This window comes from Octopus bimaculoides, chromosome 11 (assembly GCF_001194135.2).
Source record: "Octopus bimaculoides isolate UCB-OBI-ISO-001 chromosome 11, ASM119413v2, whole genome shotgun sequence".
Lineage (NCBI taxonomy): Eukaryota > Metazoa > Mollusca > Cephalopoda > Octopoda > Octopodidae > Octopus > Octopus bimaculoides.
In genome coordinates this window covers 26,293,731-26,301,786 of record NC_068991.1, presented here as the reverse complement: position 1 = coordinate 26,301,786, position 8,056 = coordinate 26,293,731, and positions in this window count along the sequence as shown.

Sequence of the window (8,056 nt, the reverse complement as noted above, 5' to 3'; positions counted from 1 at the left end):
TATATATATATATATATATATATATATATATGCATATCCTTATATAAGGAAAGTGATAAAGCCAGTATTTAGATGATGGTTTTAAATCAGTTGACGGAGTATGGCTAAAAGCGAACTGTCAACAGCCAGCCTGAATTCATGATTTCCATATGGAAGAAACAATCACGTCTCATTTGTTAGCACCTCCCAAACTGAATAAATTATAAAGCCTAATGGCGCGTATCGAGAAATAGCATATGGACAGCAGAAATTCACATAAATACTAATGAACAAATATACAACTAAGAAATTTCTCCATAATAGAACTTCTGCTTTGTGGTTTTTACAACTTCTCTCTCCTTTTACTCACCGTTCCTCCATCTTTCTCTCTCTCTCTCTCTTTCTCTCTCTCTCTCTCTTTCTCTCTCTCTCTCTCTCTCTCTCTCTCTCTCTCTCTCTCTCTCTCTCTCTCTCTCCCTATCTATCTATCTATCTATCCATCTCTCACTCTCTCTCTCTCTCTCTCTCTCACTCTCTCTCTCACTCTCTCTCTCCCTCTCTCTGTTCTCCTGTTCCGTTGTTTTTTTCGTTTCTTCTTTCATCTCTATCCTTCATTCTTGTTCTAAGTGCCGCCGATCTGACGTTTGTGATTTTTTTTATAAAGATATAAATAATGATTATTGTAAACCATAATAAATATTGGTGCAAGGCCACCATATTTTCATATTCGTGCAAGCACACACACATACAGAAAACACACGCACACTTACACACATACATACATAAATACATACATACAAGCATCCATATGCATGTGTCTATGTGTGTATGAGTGGCAAACTGGCAGAAGCATAACAACGTACAACCCACGCAGAGCGAAATATGCATGTGATACTTCTTTCAGGCTTTAATGATAAAATGCACTTTCAGTTCAAATCTCTCGCCGTGCCCCAGCTTTGAGCAATGCAACGCAATGACGTCCTGTTCAACGGATTGTTGTGATATCGGCCGATTATACAACGTAGAAATCGAGTAACTGGTGTAACCAGCCTTAGGAGTCATCCGACACAAAAATATATATATATAATATGCGACAATTATTCGGTTGTCATAATAAAACTCTGACTTTCGGATGTCGGGGCGGAAATCTGCTTCGGCATCTCGTCCGTTATTAAGACAATCAAAAAATGCTATGAAAATGACCGTTAAACAAAGGAAAATTACTAATATGTAGCAGTCAGGCATTGGGTTGAGGTCATCAGCTTCTCACCCAAATTACAGACATTTTTCCAACAGTAGAAAGAATTATTCCTTCTCTGAAAGGTAGCTAGCTGGCCGAAACGTTAGAGCACGTGAGAAATGCTTTCAGATATTTCTTCTGAAATCCAGTCCAAATCCAGCCGATTTCATCTTTGTTTTTCTTACTTTTTGCATTGGTAAGATAAAATAACTTTCGAGGATTATGAGCGAATTTGATACCTTCGACAACCGCTAAACTCAAAATTGCATGCCCTTTACACAAACTAGAAATCATCGTTCCTTCCCAGCATCAGCCTTGCGGTTTACATAAGTCTTTCGGAATGGCATCATTCGCAAAACCCTATGGACCACATATCGTTACCAAAATCTCCCGTGTTTACTAACTGTCTGCATGCTTACACAAGGATAAGGGAAACACAACTGCCGACATCACAAGTACTTTGAGATTGTAGAAATATATTTGATACATTAAAATGACCGGCCAACATCAATCGTTCTCTGTACTGAAACCATACAAACATTCTGATATACCCCGGGCTCACCGACAAAAAGCGCACTTTTCCAAACACCAGTCAGACCTTTTATTAAATGTTCTTTTACGTCTATTTTACATCCTGTACCAATCTAGGCGCGGGTATATTTTAATTTGCTCCTCTCACGTTCTTGGACAAATCATTCTGACACGGAATAAAGCATGTTTTACAATTATTTCTGCTGTATTTAAAATGTCCTAATTGATAGAGTTATTAACGTCAGTAAAACTCCACCAACGATTACAAATCAAGCATCACACAAATATTTCTCGAATATTTTATTGCATTATTTTAAGTATTTTGGTTGCTTCTTGTTTTACAGTGTATACCACCTTCAAACTGGACCATAATATAATTATGGGACACCGTATATGTAGAGTGGAGAAGGATATACTTATCAGTTATCATTTCTTTGTGACAAAAATTTTTTACTGCAAACTTTCGAATTTTCTTCAATGCTGCCATGCAGATTCATGATAAATTAAATGACTGCTGGCTTCGAGAAAGGCATGATTCTAAGATTAAGTCATGGCTGATCGGTCAATAGAGTAAATGATTGGTAGATGATACTGGATAGTACTGGACAATTTTACACAGTAGGTATATTTGTATATGTGTGAATGCAGGTGCGTTTGTAATGGTGTGTATATGCGTGTCCGCGTGCTTCTTTGTGTTTCTGTGTGAAAGATATTCGAACGGGTAGGAAATAGTTACAAGGAAGAATTGGAAAATTAAGAAGTTTCCAGAACCTAAACCCACAAGAGTCTGAAACTAAGATAATTATGGAAATTACAAATGAGGTGATAGATGCACGTATGAGAATATACTCCTTTCTATAATAGGCACAAGGACTGAAATTTGGGGAGAGGGTTCAATCGATTAGTTCGACCCCAGTACGCAAAGGGTACTTAATTTAATGACCCCAAAACGACGAAGGGCAAAGGCAAAGCCAACCACGGCGGAATTTGAACTCAGAACGTAGCGACGGGTGAATTATCGCTAAGCATTTCGTCCAGCCTACTAACGATTCTGCCAGCTCGTCGCCTTACGGATGAGGATATACTGATGCATGTAACATCATGCCAATAAGTTTTGCTCGTTACGATGCTCCGAAAAACAAAACGATTGTATTATATTATTCCTTGTCATTTAGTTGTTTTAGTCAGTGGACTATGGCCATGCTGAGGCACCGCTTTGAAATGCTTTAGCTCAAAGAATAGACCCTGGGAACCTTTTTTTCAATCCTGGTACTTATACTATCAGTCTTAGTTTGCTGAACCGCCTGATTACGGGACATAGATAAAGCAACACCGATTGTCAAGCTGTGATGGGAGCAAACCCAAACCCAAACCCAAACATATGCCCGGAGATATATACACAACGAGATTTTTTCAGTTTCCGTCATTCAGATTCACTTATGAGGCATTGGTCCGCCTGAAGATATGGTAGGAGGCACTTGTCCAAGGTGCCACGTGGTGGGATTGAACCACAATCATGTGCTTGGGAAGCAAACATCTTACCACATTGCTGCTAGTAGCGAGTGGCTTAGTCGATTTCATCGACGCCGGTGCTCAACTGTGAGTTGTTTTTTTATCGACTCCCCAAAGTTAAAATACAAATTTGACTTCGGCTGCACATGAGCTCACGACGTTATCCCGGAAGAAATGCCAATGAGCACTTTGTGCTGCGTGCTATTGATTACAGCAGCTAGAGATTATGCTTTGATCACAGAGGTATGAAATCTATTTTTACTTTTTGGTTTCTTTTTAATGATAACAATTTGGATTATTTAGCAGAATGTAAACCTTTTGGCACTTAGCATTTCCTACCCCACTACATTTGTGTTTGAATAGGAACTCTAGCGTAGGGAGTGGTAAAGACAGCAGCAGTAAACAGCTTAAGAACCCAGTATTTTTGGTTTTAAACTAAGTAGCGCTTCATGCTTAGACTTAAACGTGGATATTTCTCAATGAGGAATAACATATCGGGCTCCTGGGAAAATTATTAAAATCTTCAGGAAGAGTCATCAATTTTTAGTCTGTAGCGTGAAAATTATTAAGATACTTCTGCCTCCAATTAGTGAGATAGCGAGCTCGTTTGAAAATAAGAAGACGTAAGATCATAAGGAAGATAATAGGAAAATATTTCGTGAATGAAGCAGAATGTTTGAAGGCTGTGGAACAAAGATTTAATTGGATAAATCAAGTGCTAACATTTCTAATTTAAGAAGGTATTACATCATTAACAGATGAGTGCAGAACTGAATGCTGTGAGGTTTGTTTCTTGAATTTCCAAGTTCAAATTCAATTTCAGATGTCAGATGAGTTTTCAATACATGCCTAGACGACTAAATAGAGTTTACAAATATCCAGCTGTGTAATCCCTCAATTATATGTCATATTTTACTTTGTATCTTCTAAACTAGACATAATTAATGCTTGAAGAATGAATTATTTGTCATGAATGAAGACTAGAGCGAAAATAATTTCTAGTTTTGTTTGTCTTGTTCATTTGCTACATTTACTCTAAACGTTATAAATAACAAACATAAAGCAACTAAAATATTTGTTTCAAATTTTGACACAAGGCCTACAAATTCGATAAGATCGACCCAACTGCACAACTGGTACTTATTTCATCGGCCTGAAACGAAGCAAAGTCGAGCTCGGCAGAAATCGAATTCAAAACGTAAAGACGGACAATAGCAACTAAAAATATTGCCCATGAAACATGTGTATAAAGTTACATACAAGGGTCGGTTGAAAAGTTCATAGGCTGACAAATAAACTCACATGGGATGCCAACAGTTCAAATCTATTTCTCAACATAGTCCCCCTTGCAGCCCATACACTTCTTCCATGGGTGTCGTAGTGCCTGGATATAATTAGTGAAGAAGTTGTTTACTGCTGGGTCAAAATTCATCAACAGTAGATATAATATATTCATCACTGCTCTACTGCGAAATGTTCATGTTGGTGAAGAGATGGTATTGAAACAACCACCTCAAGCAGCACGTGAAGGTGGACTAACAAGACACACGATACGTACGGTGTAACATAAAGAACTGAATTTTTGTTCATGGAAACCTCATTACATGCAGGAGCTAAAACGTGATGAGACGACGCAGATTTCGTGAAGCCCAAGAAGTCCAGATCTCACTCTATGTGATTTTTATCTGTAGAATTTCACAAAAGAGAAGGTGTACAAGACAAAACCTCGCACACTGGAGAACTTGGAGATAGGGATTCATGAGGTTCTCAATGATATCCCGGACGTCGTCCTTCAGAATGTTGTTCTTTCCATCCCTGACAGTTTGAGGAAACTGGTTGACGGCACCGGTGCTTACGTTGAATTATGAAAATTTATTTTCATAATTGTAATAAAAAAAACATCTATCATTTGTTCCAATAAATTTGTAAAAGGAATATGGATTTTATTACCAATTTTTAATGCCTACTTACTTTTCAACCACCCTGTACAGTTGTTCTACCTCCTATCAATACCAGCTATCTATCACTAGACCTTTGATCATCTGTTCATTAACTGCATTCAAGCTAATCTATAATTACCACGACGAATATCATTATTCACTGTTTGTAACTTACATTTGGGAAAGAGCATATAACTTGTATCACTGATTTGATAGTTAAACCACAGGAACGAAACTTCTTTTATGAAAGTAATAATGCATTATGAATGAGTGACCCACTAAGTGGTCGTTTGACCCAGAAGAAATATGAGCCAACTATTCCGCGCTCCACACTTTATCATCTTAAAAATAAACAGACTTTAGCTACCCAACAAAAAATATGTTGAGCGTTAGGTTGGAGAACTTGCTATTATTGTTCCAGCAGGGCTTCATTACAAGTGAGCTGCCCAGAACAACATCAACGAAATTTAGAAAGAAAAATGAGATCATGTTTGTGTTCAATGAAAGTGATGAAACCAACACCAACATTAACACACAATACAAAAATAAATCACTTTAAATGTATCACCTGCAAAACCTGAAAACTCCAATTACAAAAATGTCAAGAACAAAAATATTCTCATATTCCTTTCTTTTATGAGAGAAAAATACCAGTGTGACTTAGTAAATTTCTTAAGCACTAATAGTGTGTATTGTTTTATCTTTCTTCGGGCGTTTTTTAAAGTATAAATCACGTTACCAATTTATCTGATTCTATTGTAATTACAGTTAACGTTTCTTTCGACAGTTATTCGGGTTATCTTACACCGGTGTCTATTATAGCTTCTTAAAATTCACCCATTATGATTGGATATTATATTTTAGCCACACATGCGATATATTTTCTTACAATGCTATTCCGATAACGTAGTATATTGTATTAGTGTGATGCGTCACTCTTAATTTTTCTCACTACACCATTACGCTAATATCTTAAGAAATTCTTGTTGATAGCAGTTGAAGCCAGTTGATAACTGGCTTATTTTTAGAGTTGTGTTTGTTTAGACCAGTTCTTACGATGAAGTTTTACGTATTTAGGGAGGTGGTACTGTTAACCCAATCATCTGCACATACCATATTTTGTTCTTGTTGTTTAAGCCGGTTCGTCTTTTATGTAACACAGCTATAGAATATTACAACCCTAGTTATTCTCTTTGCTATATCTTCTGTTGTATATCCTGATCTATTTTATGTCACATGTCTTTTATTTTTAAGGTGGAAACCTGTGAATTGAGGAACCTATGTCTGTTATATCTTGCACATCGAGCAGCCATTTAAAGCCTCTGCCTCCCTCCCTTTCTCTTTCTGTCTTACCCTTTCTCTCCTTCTTTCAATTTCTATGTCTAATGATGCTATTTCCCCCTATGTCATTGACTGACACTTATGAGATTTAGGAAGCAGAAACAAAGGAATAATTATTAGATCTGGTGATTTTCAAATATTCTCTAATGTTTTACTTGCAAGTTTATTTGTTTCGGTCTAGAAAGCTATTACTTATAGATGATTGTGTTAAATATCCTGTGTTTGAAGCAAAACATATTTTAAACGTATGTCGTGGAATAATTTAACTGTAACATATAAAACCAGTTAAATAAAAAAGACAACAAAGAAATTAATTATCCATTTTTATTAAAAGCAATTTAGAGTAAAATGAAATGCCAAAAGTTTTATTAGTCATACAAGCAAATGGTATTACATCCATTACTTCAAGTAAAATTACTCCACGCATCACCGCATGGTATTTTTTCTTTCAATGTTTTTCCATTATCCATTCAGAACACAAAAATACCCATCCCCAACATACAGACATACCGAACACTTCATATACATCAAGTAGCAACTGATGATGACAGCAGATTATTTTCTTGAAATTTTAGTCATCATCACCCAGATTGTTTATGAAAGTGTCGAAAATAAGAAGCAAAATATTCTCATCTGCTCTGCTAAATAGTGATGTAATTCCTATACTATAAAATGGCTGTCATATTTGGTAATTTCATTTAATTTCTCAATGATATGTTTTCATATAAATAGTGATTGCTGTATCTTTGTATAAAACTCTAAATGATTTTAATGAATCTAATAATCAATTGTACCGAATTGTTTGTTTAAGCTTCTATAATTCATAATATATTATTTTCATCATTATTCCAAATTTCATAATATGTCAGCTGTTACCAATAAAACTCATTCTGCCACAGGCGATCCTACACCATTTTGTGTTTTTGGTTTTTGCAGTATTTCTATTTTCCTTGCAAAGGTTCGTTGTCTGAACCTAAATTATGTCTACCCCACTAGCGATGTCATGCGAGAGATTATTTAGTCTCGAAACGACAAGTCAACACTACATTCCTCTTCAATTTAAAAGGTATACACATTTTTAAAGAGATGAGCAATAATCACATTGGAAAACCGACATACAATTGTGTTGAAAATTGATGATCTTTCATACACTCGGTAATGTGGCATTTAGAGAATATGACACCGTTAACCCATGGCTGTTGAGACACACGTGTGTCTCAAGCGTGGATATTTGTTTGTGTATTTTCTGCCTCACAATCGTAGTCACCGCAATAAACTCACAAACGTTGAGTTTACCAATGTCGTCACATCTAAGTTTCAGAAATTATTATAAAGCTGTTGTTAAAATCCTTCGTGGTGTACATCTCTGGTACGTAGAAGCAATTTATTGAAATAGAGAAAAATATCAGTTCCTTTATTAATATATCTCGCTCATGTGCGTCTGTCACTTTATACAAAAATACATATACATATGTGTGTGTAAATGTGCGTATATATATATATGTACATATAT